The sequence below is a fragment of the Amblyraja radiata genome, chromosome 4 (genome assembly GCF_010909765.2).
Source record: "Amblyraja radiata isolate CabotCenter1 chromosome 4, sAmbRad1.1.pri, whole genome shotgun sequence".
NCBI lineage: Eukaryota > Metazoa > Chordata > Chondrichthyes > Rajiformes > Rajidae > Amblyraja > Amblyraja radiata.
This window is the reverse complement of record NC_045959.1, coordinates 97,547,064-97,562,595: the sequence shown is the minus strand read 5'-3', so window position 1 is coordinate 97,562,595 and position 15,532 is coordinate 97,547,064. Positions and strand designations below refer to the sequence as shown.

The following is a 15,532-nucleotide window of genomic DNA, read 5'->3' as shown; positions in this document are numbered from 1 at the left end:
GCAGCAGGATATAACCAGGTTAATGGAATGGGCGGGCACATGGCAGATTAATTCAACAATACGACGAATGAATAAACAATAAACAATAAGACAACAAATTATTAATTATACTAGGCAACCAGAGCATAATAGTGCAAGCCAAAATACATAGTACAACCTATAAAAAGTCCATGATAGTTTAATGCTGAGGTAGGGTTGTGGTTAGAGTTGTGTAGGGTAACTCAAGTGCCTAATAGTGATGGGAAGAAGCTGTTCTCATGGAGATAATGGTTCTCAGGTTTCTGTACCTTCTTCCCTATTGTCCTAGTAGAATGACAGCATAGCCAAGATGATGTGGGTCTTTGCTGATAGTAGGTGCCTACACTGCTAGTGAGCAATATCCACCACCTTCTACAGCCTCCTGCACTCTTAGGCCTTTGAGTAACTGAACCAGCCGTGATGTGCACAAGCATAATTCAGTTTAAAAAGATGTACACAAACACTTGTTTAAAAGGATATTGGGATGAGGATAGGTTGTGAGTGGGATATTTGTTATACTGATTGTATTGGGAAGGGTAATTATAGAGTGATGGGTTGTATATATGACTAAGATACTGTATAGTATATGAGGGTTTTTTCTTTTTTTCTTTTTTGTATGGCTTTGTAAATATTTGATTAGTGTATAAAAGTAAATAATTTGGTGTACATATAGCTGCTGGTGTACATATGGTGTACATATAGCTGCTAAATTTGTATAAGATAATTACAAGCAGTTGAATAAGGGGTGGGAATTAATAAGCTTTGGCTTCTTCCTGCTCCTTTTCGGACACATACGATTTCATTTATTTATAGATATTGTTTATGACACTTTATAAATATTTTTGTTTTGTTTTTTGTATGCTGTTTCACACTTGCTTTTTATTCTTTTATTCTGTTCGAAATAAATAATGTGCCCCCGACCGTACACCTGTAGAAACCTGGTAGAGTTAAACATCTGAGAAAGTAGGCATCAATGAGCTTTCTTTGTGTATGCATTAATGTGCTGGGTCCCGGACAGATTGCCTGAGATGTCCATGCCCAGGATCAAGCAGCTGTTGACCCCGCCACTGAAGACAGGTTTGTGGACCCTTGACATTCCCTTCCTGAGGTCACCAATTAGATCCTTGGTCTTGCTAATGTTAGGAACAAGTTTCTTGTCCTGGCACAGTTCAATTAGATTATTAACCTCCGTCCTGCACTTTGACTAATTGTTACCCATTATTTATCCAACAACGGTGGTATCGTTAATGAATTTATGGTTGACATTGGAGCTGTGTCTGGCTACAAGTCAATGGTGTGGAGAGAGTAAAGCAGGGAACTGGGCACACAAGCTTGAGGTGCTCCTGTGCTGATGGTTAGTTCGGAGGGGAGGAAGGGTAAAGAATAAGGGACTTAAGGTGTGTGTGCACAAATCATTAGAAGTGTCAGGAGAGCTTGAAAAAGTGGTTAGTAGGCTGCACATGGTTCCGTGCTTTATCAATAGAGACATGGAGTATCAAATGTCGAGACGGAGTGCAGGAAGAAGATAGAGAAACTAGTAACATGGTGTCAGGACAACACCCTCTCCCTCAAAGTCAGCAAGATGACAGAGCCAGATATCGACTTCAGGAAGCATAGTGGAGTACATGCCCCAATCAGCAGCAATGATGCTGAAGTGGACATGGTTGATTACTTTGTTCCTTGGCATTAATATTACCAATGATCTGCAGTGAACCAGCCACACTGAAGCGACACCAACGCTCTACGTCTTTGAGAGACTGAGGAAATTTGGCATGTTGTCCAATGACTCCTTCAAATTTGTACACCATAAAAACAGAGAGTCAGATGATGTGGGTCTTTGCTGATATAACCAGGTTGGTTTGGAAGCTCCCCCCAAAACTGTGAGAAATGGCAGGAATTTGTAGATGTAGACCAGTCCGTCACATCGACCAGACTCACCATTGACTCCATCTACACTTCCTTCAGTGCCTCCACCTGAGTTCCAGCCCCCACCTGCATGTAAAAAACCTGCCCCACACATTTCCATTAAACTTCCCCCCACTCACCTTATAGCTCGCCCCTCATGTGTTGGTTATTTCCTCCCTGGAAAAATGTTTCTGACTGTCTATCCTATCTATGCCTCTCATCATTTGATATACTTCTATCAAGTCTCCCCTCACGTCTGACATTCCAGAGAAATCCGGAAGTGGCGGCGCTGTTGACAGCTGCGGCTCGCCTGCAGTCCGTCTGTTTTTACTTTTTTTGTTGTTTTTTTTTGTCTTGTTTTAGTTAAATTTTAGTTTATTAGGTTGTGTATTTGTGTGGGGGGGGGGGGGGGGGTGAAACATGTTTTTTTGTCTCTTCCTTCGGGGGAATGCAACTTTTTCTTGTCGTATCCTTCTCTGCCTCCGTCTGTGCTGAGGCCTAATGGCGGAGCTGGCGGCCTCCAACTGCGATCGACCTTGAGGCTCCGGAGGCAGAGCCAGCCAGGACTTACCAATGCAAGGCTGGCCGAATTCGGAGCTGTGGTGGTGTTCCGGTGGCGATGGCCCGGCATCGGGGCTTCGGGGCTGCGGCGGCGTTCCGGGTGCGGTGGTCCGGCTTCGGGGCTGCGCCGGCGTTCCGGCAGCGGCCACCTGAATTCGGGGCTCGGCCGCGGGCCCAGTGGATGACATCGTCGGGAGCTCGCAGGTGACAGGTTGATGACATGTTTTTCCGGAGCTCCCGCAACTACAGCTGCGTCCGCTGGACTGGAGGGCGGCATCTTCGGCAGCTTCTACCACCCCGGGCCACGGAGCTTGAACCGGCCCGTTTGCGGAACTCGGTTGAGCCGCGGGACTTACTCACCATCATCCTCCTGTGCTCCAGGAATGATGTCCTAGTCTGCTCAACCTCTCCCGATAGCTCAGGCCGACGAGTCCTGGCAACATCCTCGTAAATCTTCTCTGCACCCTTTCCAGCTTCGCAACATCTTTCCTATAACATAGTGCAAAAAATTGAACACAATGCTCTCAATTTGGCCTCATCTACATCTTATACAACTGCAACATGACCTCCCAACTTCTATACTCAATACTCCGACTGATGAAGGCCAATGTGCAGAAAGCCTTGTTGCCTATCTACCTGTGATGCCACTTTCAATGAACTATGTACCTGCACTCCTAGATCCCTCTGCTCTACTACACCCCCCAGAGCCACGGTGTAGGTCCTGCCCATGTTAGACTTCCCAAAATGCAACACCTCACATTTCTCCGTATTAAATTTCATTAACCAATCATCAGCCCACCTGTCCAACCGATCAAGATCCTGCTAGAATTTTTGACAACCATCTTCACTATCTACAATATCACCCACTTTTGTGTCATCCGCAAACATGCCATGTACTGTACGTACCAAATCATTGATGTAAATGGCAAACAGTAACGGGCGCAGCACCGAACCCTGAGGCACACCACTAGTCACAGGCCTCCAGACTGAGAAGCAACCCACACCATCACCCTCTGCTTCCTTCCATGAAGTCAATTTTCTATCCATTCAGCTATCTCTCCTTGGATCCCATGCGATCTAACCTTCCAGAGCAGCCTACCATGCGGAACCTTGTCGAATGCCTTGTTGAAATCCATGTGTACAACATCTACAGCTCTGCCCTCATCAACCTTATTTGTCACATCTTCAAAAAACAATCAGATTTATGATACACGACCGCCCATATACAAAACCATGTTGACTGTCCCTAATCAGCCCTTGTCCAACTAAATGTATGTATATCTTATCCCTCAGAATACTCTCTAGTAACTTTCCGACCACAGATGGTAGATTTACTAGCCTGTAATTCTCAAGCTTTTCCCTGCAGCCCTACTTGATCAGAGGAAGGACATTTGCCAACCTCCAGTCCTCCAGCATCTCTCCTGTATTTAATGATGGTTCATAAATCTCAGCCAGGGCTCCTGCAATTTCCTCTCTAGCTTTCCACAGTGTCCTCGGATATATCTGATCAGGCCCGGGAGATGGTAGCCGGACGTGGTGTCGAAGGACGAGAAGCCGAAGCAAAGAAGTAGAAGCCAAATAACCGAACGGAAACAAAGCCGAAACGGCAACTAACCGAAGGTGGGACGCCTAAATGCAAACTAACCAAATTTGCGGGATGCCTAAAAGCCCGAAAGGCTGTGTCGCCTACAAGCCAACTAACTGAATGGCCCCTCTGCCGAAACGTCAAATAACGGACATGATGTCGCCCGGAAGGAGGGGGGGGGGGGGGGGGGACTTATCAGCGATTGGTCCAGACACCTGGGTCCATCACATCACTGGCCAGTGGAGATGGGAGGGTGGGGGTTATTTTCCCATACAAGCCACAGGTGACTGGGCACTCTGAACCCGAGCACCAAGTTGTAAGCGGCCGAAGAAGCGCATCCTTCGGGACAGCCCCAACTCTCCCACGGCCACGGCCGCCCTCCGCCTAGTTTCGCCCGTGCGGCCGCACTGTGACGGGCTGTGTGTCGGCAGCGCCGGGTGGAGTAGAGGTGTGGGACAGGCTGGTCCCTCTGCCCACCCAGAGTCATCGTACCAACCCCCACATCAAGGTAATTCACCCCCCCGGACCCCGACCCACACACGGGGTGATTTACCCCCTGGCACCCACACCAGGTGATTCACCCCCACCTTGGCCGTGGGGACAGACGGCTCGGGGCATTGGCAGCCATAGGATATCACTTTTAAAACATGGGGGGGGGGGGACACCAATTCCCTGGCGGGCTGATGACAAGTTTGCATGACAACGAACAATTTTATCTCCACCCACTCCCCCCCCCCCCCCTGATAACATGAAGCACATTTTATTTATTACCGTCTGGTTGCCTGCGTAGCGCACACAACAAGCTCCCACGCACAAAACGTCAGATAATCTGTAAACTGTTTTAACCGAAGATGGACACAAAAAGCTGGAGTAACTCAGCGGAATAGGCAGCATCTCTGGGGAGAAGGAATGGGTGACGTTTCGGATCGAGACCATTCTTCAAACCTGAAAACTGAGTCTGAAGGGTCTTGACCTGAAACGCCACCCATTCCTTCTCTCCAGAGATGCTGCCTGTCCCACTGAGTCACTCCAGTAGTTTGTGTCTATCTTTGGTGTGACAGTTGTCTCATTTCATCGGCTTCATGTATTGCGTGAATGGAAGAGACGCTTTACATGCCGCTTGCATCTATTCATCCAAGTGTGCTCTTAATGAAATCTCACATCTTTGTGAGGGAGGGATGGAATGGATGTAACCACCGGCTAAAGCAAAGGCATAGTTAAGACAGGGAAATAATCCCACGATTTAATTAACCAGGTTCCCGAATGTAAGAACTATTTATATATGTAACATTTTTGTTTTTAAATCAATGTAACTCTTTTTTGATTTTTAAAGCCGAGTTAAAACCCCGTCCTGTGGGAAGGGCTTGCGGCAGCTGGTTTCATAGTGCCTTCATTGTTGGTAGGTGCTGTCCTTTCACATGGACTGCTTACAACTTGGTGCTCAAGTCCAGAGTGCCCAGTCAACTGTGGCTTGTGTGGGAAAATGACCCCCACCCTCCCGTCTCCACCGGCCAGTGGTGTGATGGACGCGGGGGTCTGGACCAATGTGACAAGTCCCGCCCCCCCCCCGACGACATCATGTCCGTTATTTGACGTTTCGGCAGAGTGGCCATTCAGTGAGTTGGCTTCTAGGCGACGCAGCCTTTCGGTGAGTTGGCGTTTCGGCAGGGCGGCCTTTCGGTTAGTCTGCATTTAGGTGTCCCACCCTTTCAGTTATTTGCTGTTTCGGCTTTGTTTCCATTCGGTTATTTGGCTCCCACTTCTTTGCTTCGGCTTCTCATCCTTCGACACCACGTCCGCACACGCGGGAGATTTGTCTGCATTCATACACGTCAGCACCTTCAGCACCTCTTTCTGTTATTTGCACTACCAGTTTATTTATTCATGTGTGTATATATTTATATCATGGTATATGGACACATTTATCTGTTTTGTAGTAAATGCCTACTATTTTCTGTGTGCTTAAGCAAAGCAAGAATTTCATTGTCCTATACAGGGACACATGACAATAAACTCACTTGAACTTGAACTTGAACTCTTCGACCATAATACTGACTTCTCTCAATACACTTCCATTGACTGCTCCATGTTCCCCCAGTCCAAAGATGCTGTCTTTCTCTTCAGTAAATACGGAGGAGAAATACTCATTGAGGACCTTGCCCACCCCTGTGGCTCCACACAAAGTTGAACGCTTTGATTCCTGAGGGGTCCCACTCTCCCTCTAGTTACCCTTTTTCCCCTTTATGTACTTATAAAATCTCTTAGGAATATCCTTAATGCTATCTGCCAGAGCTACCTCTTTTTGCCCTCCTGATTTCGTTTTTACCTTGCTCCTTAGTTCCCAAAACTCCACCAGGGGTACACTTGATCCCAGTTGCCCATGTCTCCTTCTGACTCTTGACAGAGCTTCAATTTCCCTCGTCATCAAAGTTTCCTTATGCCCACTACCTTGCCCTTCACTCTAACAGGAACATGCATGTTCTGGACTCTTGTCAGCACACTTTTAAAAACAATCCACTCTCTGGACGTCCCTTTTCCTCTAAAAGACCTGCTCCAACCAACAGTGCATCGAATGTATTGAACTCATTGGGAAGGATGCGTTGTTGCAAGCGATACTGCATGACTTCACCTTGTAGCCCCTTACAGCACAAAACCCTTGCCACAATGTACAAGTGCCCATGTGGTTATTGTGGGACTCTCGCTTGGATGGTGGGCATGTTGAGCTGCGTGAAAGCACTGTCCTGCATACTCCATTTTGGTTGGCATTTGTTTAGTATGAGTTTGGTTTATATTTCAGCTCAAAAGGATGCAAGAAACAGCCACCTGCCTGCTACTTGGAAATTAGCCCATTCCTTTCCCAAGAAATATTTACAGTTGATTCAGTCTAAACATGCTGTGCCTAACGTTTACCTTACAACAATACACATGGCCAGGTGTATCTGTTATTAGATACACAGTGAAATCTAAAACACTTGACAATCAGTGTAGTCACTATGGGCAGCTGCTTTAAAGCACAGGGCGTCAAGGCCCAAGCTTCCAATGTCCTGGTTTAAGTTGGATACATGGGAGGTTGGTCTTGGAGGGGAGGATGCTCCTCAAACTGCAGAGCATCCTGGACAATGTATCTCACCCCCTCCATGACACACTGGTCAACCTAAGGAGCACCTTCAGCAACAGACTGATTCCACCAAGATGCAGCACAGAACGCCACAGGAGGTCCTTCTTCCCTGTGGCTATCAAACAGTGGAACTACCCCTTCTGTCGTGGGGTAGACCGAGACTGACTGCCCTCCCCACTCCCCACCCAATCTTTGCACATCCCCCAATTCGTTGCACTCGTCATTTTAATTTAATGTTTCATGTATTTTGTGCTTTTGTGATTGTTGGCAGATCAATTTCCCTCCTGGGATGAATAAAGTTCTATCGTATCGTATCGTATCGTAGGCGCACAGTATTTTAGATGTAGTCATCTGGACTTAGGGATAAAAGACTTAAGTTTGAAGATTTGTGGTTCAGGATGGAAATATCAAACACTAGAGAGGGGTAGCTTGAAGGTGAGAGGGGTAAGGTGTGCAGGCCAGATTAGTTTACACAGAGTGTGGTGGTGGCCTGATTGCACTAATAGTGGAGGCAGATATGATAGTGGTGTTAAAAGCTTCTGGATAGGCACGTGAATATACAGGGAATGGAGCGATATGGATATGCGGGCAGATAAGAGTTGTCTTGCCATTATGCTTGACACAGATACCATGGTCCATAGAGCCTGTTCCAGTGCTGTACAGATGCTCCCCGATTTAGGATGCTTTGACTTACGATATTTCGACTATACGATGGGGCAAACCAGACACGTGCCGTGAGTAATTACTCAGCGTAGGCAGTCAGTCGGCTTTTTTAAAAATTATCTTAAACCGCGCAGGATCAGATTGTTCTCCTCTCCGTAAGCTGTCAGTCGACTTTTTATAAAGTAATTTGCCTTCAAAAGCCATATCTCTTAATAAAGTACCGTATTTCCCGGCAATGAAGACGCACCCCCATTTTGAGTCGCTAAATTTTGATAAAAGGCTGGCGGGATATAGAATTTCTCACGCTCAAACAAATAAAAAATAAAATTAAAGAAAGTAACATTTCAATTTGCCCAAGGTTTCCAAATCTCTTCCATTCTGAATTACTGAATGGGTGGGGGGTGGAGGGCGAGTAACCTCAATTGGTCCCTTGATCGCGCTGACACAGGAGTAAGCTCCACTGCCCGCTGTCCTGTTATCCATCGCCCACTGACCCACTCTTCAGCTGGTCCCCTCACTGTCCCCTCCCCTACATTGAAAGGCAAGGACCGGGCAGTGAATTCCATGCAGTGTCACCCAGCGCAGCAAGTGGGGCCATGTCCTGCTCCCGGCGGCAGCCGGAATTTAAGGATTTGCGGGAAGCGGCTGACATGAGCGAGGCCGGTGAGCGGCAGGAGAGAGGTGTTCAGACGGAGAGCACTGCCAGAGGTGAGCGGGCCGGCAGAAGGCGCTGAGGTCCCGGCAGCCGCTCGCTGCCACCCGAGCTACTTCCCTCCCCGGCCACAATGCGGTGGCTCCGCGCGCGGAGCGTCGTGGCAGGGTGGGTGAGTGAGTGAGTAGCTGGCATGATCTCCGAACCCCTCCTTCTCAACGCTCCTGCCCTCCCCGCATGTTTACCCCTGGCCAGGCTCCCAACTCGCTGTGAAAAGAACCCTCCCCCCCCCCCCAGCAGTGCTGTCCTTTTACAGCCGCTTCCCACTTTACAGCCGCTTCCCATCAGCTGCCAGCAACGAGGGATAGACTTGGCTTTCCCTCAGAACAGCAACATTGTTATTGATGTTTCTGTACTGAGTCTATATTTCTTGGCTAACAACCTAACCTTCGGCCTCCAAGACGCAGGTAAATTTTCGTGCCTTATTTTCGGGTAAAAAATAGCCGGAAATACGGTAATTAAAAACATATAGCTCAAAGAAATTTACTTACCACAATATTTGTACACAAACTCCATTCTTCTCTCTTTGTTCCTTAAGATACTCTTAAGTTAATGACAATCCATGTTTGAAAAACCCGCCAAAAAACTTGGGCTGCACATGCACGTGCACGCAGTCCACGGTGCAAAGGCAGAATTTCACTCCCCTTGTCATTGAAGGCTTGAAGTAGCATCGACAGCACGTGAGTTACACATGCTTTTGTGTATTACATGTACTATTTATAGTAAATAATTACCATTTTATAATTTTAGTCAGGGTAGGCACTGCCTACCTTGCCTACCCTGATGGCACGTGCAAACGCTCGGCAACAGCAGCGAGCCCACGTCACTTCCGGTCACGTGATCGCTTTGTATTAAATGCGTTTTCGACTTGCGATATTTTCGATTTACGATGGGTTTATCGGAAGGTAACCCCATCGTAGGTCGAGGAGCAGCTGTACTGTTCTTTGTTCTATTCTAAATGCCGAAAGGTTCAGAAACGTAGTGAACAGTGAGAAGAGTATTAACAGACTTCAGGTAATGTCTGCCCTGATGCTGATGGAAGAATAGAAAGGATATTAAACATAAAAGCAGGAGAGTTATGTTGAAGATTTCTAAAGCACTGGCTAGGGCTTATCTGAAGAATTGTGTGCAATTCAGTGCAACATGCTTTGGGGCAAGTGACAAGGTCTCAGCGATGCAGAGGTAATGTATCCGACTGGCATGAAGGATATAGGTCCTCACTTGAGCAACAAAACTGTAAATACTGACTTTATTCTTAGAACAAATATGGTGAAGAGAAAATTGAAAAGTAATTAATTAATTTTCCTTTATGTGTGAAATTAAGAATTTTGATTTCACACTTAAAGGAAGATTAATTAATTATTACAGATGATTTATTACTGAGGACAGAATTAAGGGCAGAATTAAAAAGAGGAGAAATTAGAAAAATGAAAGTCATCTTTGCATAGCGAGATGTTTCGATCTGTAATGCACCACTTGAAAAGTCAGTGGAAACAACTTCAGATAGATTAAAAGGGAAATGAGAAGAGTTCCTTTTTACCCATTTGTTTTCAAATATAATACTTTGCACAGCGATAGGGAAAGAACAGGGAAGTACAGCACAGTGTGTCACATAATATCATTCTGTTTACCACGATGATTCTTCTGTTTTGCCAGTGTCATTAGAGTCATAGCGTGATACAGCGTGGAAACAGGCCCAACTTGCCCACACCGGCCAACATGTCCCACACCAGCTACACTAGTCCCACCTGCCCGCGTTTGGTCCATATCCCTCCAAACTTGTCCTATCCATGTACCTGTCTAACTGCTTCTTAAAAGTTGTGATAGTCCCAGCTTCAACTACCTCCTCTGGCAGCTTGGTCCATTCACCCACCATCCTTAGTGTGAAAAAGTTACCCCTCAGATTCCAATTAAATCTTTTCCCCTTCACCTTAAACCTATGTCCTCTGGTCCTCGTTTCCCCTACTCTGGGCAAGAGACTGTGAATCTACCCGATCTATTCCTCTCATCTCTCAACTACCTCCTCTGGCAGCTTGTTCCATACACCCACCACCATTAGAAAAATTAACTAATCCAGTCAAATGGATTGTATAATGATTATAATTAGAACACACTAGCATTATTAGTCAGTATTACACACTGGAGTCATCTACAGTTGTTGCAATGTTTTGCTGAACTTGTTTTGGAATTCAGATCATACTGCTTTTTTATGTTGAAAAATGACAATCAGGATAGCTGAGGAAATGTTCTGTTGAAGTTTGATTTGTGAAATTGACATGTTCTCATGAGAAATTAGGACGTTTGGAGGCATGATGTTTACTCTTCCAAAGGGACTGGATAATGTAACCCATGGTTTCACCTTTTGCCACAGCAGTAGAACCCGAGCATATTGTCTGGGCTTGACTTAAGTTACTATCAAAAATAATGTCCAAAGCTAGGCCTGGTGTTTGGCAAAGAAACAAGCAAAGCCAGTGTAGTGGAATATTTAAAACAGAAGACACAAAGTGCTGGAATAACTCAGCAGTTCAGGCAGCATCTCTGGAGAACATGGATAGGTGGCATGTGTAAGAAGGAACTGCAGATGCTGCTTTAAACCGAAGATAGACACAAAAAGCCAGAGTAACTCAGGCAGCATCTCAGGAGTGAAGGAATGGGTGACGTTTCTGGTCGAGACCCTTCTTCCGACCTCTATAATCAGCCTGAAGAAGGGTCTCGACACGAAACGTCACCCATTCCTTCTCTCCATGGATAGGTGATGTTTCGGGTTGAGACCCTTCTACAGGCTGATTGTAAAGGGGTGAGGGAGAAGAAAGCCTGAAAAGGGAAGAGGGCGGACAAAGTGTGGCAGGTAATAATAGGTCAACACTGGTGAAGCCACTCATAATTTTATATACTTCTATGAAGCTTCCCCTCAACTTCTGACGCACCAGAGAAAATAATCTAAGTCTATCCAACCTCTTCTTGTAGCTAATAACTTTGAATAAAGGCAGCATTTTGCACCCGCTCATAAGCATCCACATACATCCTTCCTGTAATGAGGTGACCAGAGCTGCAGGCCATCGTCCAAAAGCAGCGTAACCAAAGTCCTATAAAGCTGCAACATGGCTTACTGTCTCTTGGATTCAATGAAAAGCTTCTATAGATTCACTATTGGAAGCGAGTTAATAATCTGTACAATTAAGTAAACACCAGTGAAAACCAGGAACTGCAGATGTGGCGACACCCTGGTGCAGCGGGGACGGCACAGTGGTTTAGTTTAGAGATATAGCATGGAAACAAGCCGTTCAGCCCACTGAGTCCATGCTGACCAGCGATCCCTGTACACTAGCACTCTCCTACACACTGGGGACAATTTACAATTCTGACCGCGGCCAATTAACCTATAAACCTGTACGTCTTTGGAATGTGGGAGGAAACCGGAGCACCCGGAGAAAACCCACGTGTTCACGGGGAGAACGCCACCCTGGTGCAGCGGTAGAGTTGCTGCCTTACAGCGCCAGAACCTGGGTTTGATCGTGACTACGGATGCTGTCTGTATGGAGCTTGTACATTCTCCCTGTGACGGCATGGGTTTTCTGCGGGTACTCCTGATACCACCCACTCCAAACAGGTACAGGTTTGTGAGTTAATTGGATTCTGTAAAAAAAATTGTCAATTGTCCCTAGTGTGCAGGATAATGCTAGCGTACGGGGTGATTGCTGGTCAACACAGACTCAGTTGGCCGAAGGACCTGTTTCCACACTGTATCTTTAAACTCTAAAGATGCTGGTTCATAAACAAAAGGACACAAAGTGCTGGAATAACTCAGCAGGTCAGGCAGCATCTCTGGAGAACATGGTTTAGTGACGCTTCGGGTCGAGGCCCTTCTGATGCAGGTGAGATGGTCTGAAAAAGGGTGGGGGGGGTTAGTTTTATGTTAACTAAAATTGGAGAATTCAGTGTTCATGCCGTTGGGTTGTAGGTCGCCCAAGCACAAATATGAGGTGCTGTTCCTACAATTTGCGTGTGGCCTCACTTTGTCAATGGAGGAAGCCCAGGACAGAAAGGTCACTGTGGGAATGGGAGTTGAATGGTCAGCACCCGGAAGATCCAGTGGCGGACCAAGCATAAGTGTTCAGCAAAACGGTTGCCGAGTCTGCTTGGTCTCGCTGATGTCCACCGGATGCAGTAGATGTGGTTAGTGGAGGTTCGCGTGAACCTCTGTCTCACCTGGAAGGACTGCTGGCGTCCCCAGATGGAGGCAGGGGAGGGGCGTAAAGGGACGAGTGTTACATCTCCTGCGGTTACAGAGGAAAGTACCTGGGGAGGGGATGGTTTGGGTGGGAAGGGGTGAGTGAACCAAGTTGTGGAGGGAGCGGTCTCTGCAGAAGGCGGAAAAGGGTTGAGATGGGAAGTTGTGTCTGATGGTGAGATCGTTAGAAAGGATGATGTGTTGGATATGGAGACTGGTGGGGAGAAAAGTGAGGACCAGGGGGAACTTTATCCTTGTTCTGTCTGGAGGGAGGTGGAGCGAAAGCAGAACTGAGAGGAGAGGAGGAGAGGAACACAGAAGAGACGCGGGTGATGGATCCATCAATGACAGAAGGGGGAAATCACATTTAATAAAGGAGGACATTTCAGATGTCCTAGAATGGAAAGCCTCATCTTGGGAGCAGATGTGACGGAGATGGAGGAATTGAGAGTAGGTGATTGCATCTTGGTAAGAGGCAAGGGTTGGAAGAAATGTAGTCCAGATAGCTGTGGGAGTGGGTAGGTTTGTATTAGACAAAGTATTAGCGGGTTTTGAGGATTCACATCAATGATGGAGGAAGAACACTCAGGCAATATAACATTTAATGCACAAACATTTATTAAAGCAACAATCAAGCAATGAGTATATAGCAATGAGCAGATAGCCATAGAATAGCAATGCAACTTCAATTAAAGCAACAATAAAAATTCAAATAAACTACAATATAAATAGCAGCAGAAAATGTCCCTCCCGAAGGCTGTAACTTCAAATGTTTGTCAGGAACTGTTTAACAGCTGGAGGTTGGCGCACTCAAAGTATCCTCTGAAGAAACTGTCCTGAGGCCACTCTGGCAGCTCGGCCTGAGGTGAAGCGTGGGGAGCTCATGTGTAACAGGTATCTTGTACTTAAAAGGCTGCACTTCTACCCAAATCTCAAAACAAAAGACAACTATGTTTTAACACAAGAGTTATTTGTTGTCCAGCTAGTCTCAAATAAAAGTTATCTTATCTCACTACTAATGACCTTGCAGGTGTCCCCACGGTTCACTGGTTCTTCTAATTGAGCCCAAGCATGTTCCCAAACACCTAATTGTTTGGCTAAGCTAGCCAGCTTGCTTCACATGTGGTGCTGTGAGCAGATCAACGCCATCCTTGCTGAAATGCTTCTTTAACTATTATAAAACTATTATAAAATTATAAAAGGACTGGGCAAGCTAGATGCAGGAAAAATGTCCCCAATGTTGGGCGAGTCCAGAACCAGGGGCCACAGTCTTAGAATAAAGGGGAGGTCATTTAAGACTGAGAAAAAACTTTTTCACCCAGAGAGTTGTGAGTTTATGGAATTCCCTGCCACAGAGGGCAGTGGAGGCCAAATCACTGGATGGATTTAAGAGAGAGTTAAATAGAGCTCTAGGGGCTTGTGGAGTCAAGGGATATGGGGAGAAGGCAGGCACGGGTTATTGATAGGGGACGATCAGCCATGATCACAATGAATGGCGGTGCTGGCACGAAGGGCCGAATTGGCCCCTCCTGCACCTATTTTCTATGTTTCTATGTTACATTGCAGCCGGTAACCTGGAGGCATTGGCAGGTGTCGTGGTCCCCATATGAATACTTGTTTGGTTCTGACAATCGCCCAAATTTACTGCCTAGCCAGTGGAAGTGATCAGTAATGACAGCTGGCCACAGCATCCATATCACTTGTACAAAGAGGAAGGATATGAGGCAGAAGATCCAGGCCGAGATATGGGCAGGACAAAGCCAAAGATTTGCAGTGATGTCAGGCTTTCCCTGCCTCACAAGGAAGTAATCTTCCATATTTACCAATAGTCTAGATTTCCCCCTGGGCTATAGTTAAGGCTTGTCGTGGCTCCGATAACACCATTAATTTACAACTTTCAAATGTTGATGAAACCTTTGAAAAAATGTTGGTAAATAGGAATAGGGTAGAATGACTGAATCTCAACTTTACAACCAATTCCTGCCCAAGTGTGATTTGAAATCAGGACTAAAACATTTGTGAGTGTAGTTGATTACAAGTTCATCGGTTGGGGTGGGAGATTGCAACCTTCACGTGGTCCACCCTGTTTCGGCGAATGCAATCAACCTGGCGTGCGCAAACAGAAGATCAAACAGAATAAGTTGTCTTGCAACTTTAGGCTGTGCACGCCATACACAAGAAGAAGAAGTTCATCAGTGACAGGAGCAGAATTCGGCCATTTGGCCTTTCAAGTCTCGTCATCGTGGCAATCCCTCGAGGATGATGGTCTACGTTCCGTTGTTTTTATGGACTCTCAGGTGGCTTATGAGTCCAATCCTGGCTTTTGAAAGTACTTCAACATTCAGGTAATTCCAGATGGCAGATCAGACTTTGGTTGTAGCTGCCTCTATTTTCGTTTTCTTCTCTTTTCTTCTAATTCTGCACATCTGTTGGCTTCAAAGGTCACTGTTCCTTCTTGGGTTATGGTTCGCCAGAGTTTCCTGTCCTTAGCATTGGTTTCCAATTGTCGATGTCGATTTCACATTTCTTCATGCTGGCTTTTAAGACGTCTTTGAATCTCTTCTTTTGTCCACCTCTTTTACGTTTTCCTTCTTTAAGCTGGGAGTAGAAGGTTTCCTTTGGTAGACGCTCGTCTTCCACCCGACCAACATGATGACCGACCCATCTTAGTTGGTTCTTAATGACGAAGGCTTCGATGCTAGATGTTTTTACTTCATTCAGCACGCTGACTTTGGTTCT

At 46.2% G+C, this 15,532-nt stretch overlaps 1 long non-coding RNA gene across 1 annotated transcript; it reads right to left on the bottom strand.

Annotated features, from left to right (window-relative positions):
• Nucleotides 1–13,388: 13,388 nt before the first annotated feature.
• On the bottom strand, nucleotides 13,389–15,486 carry LOC116972392. The gene is made up of 2 exons (XR_004411794.1): nucleotides 14,439–15,486; nucleotides 13,389–13,796 (listed from the first exon to the last, which is right to left on the bottom strand). It is a non-coding gene; the product is annotated as an uncharacterized LOC116972392 (long non-coding RNA).
• Nucleotides 15,487–15,532: the final 46 nt, after the last annotated feature.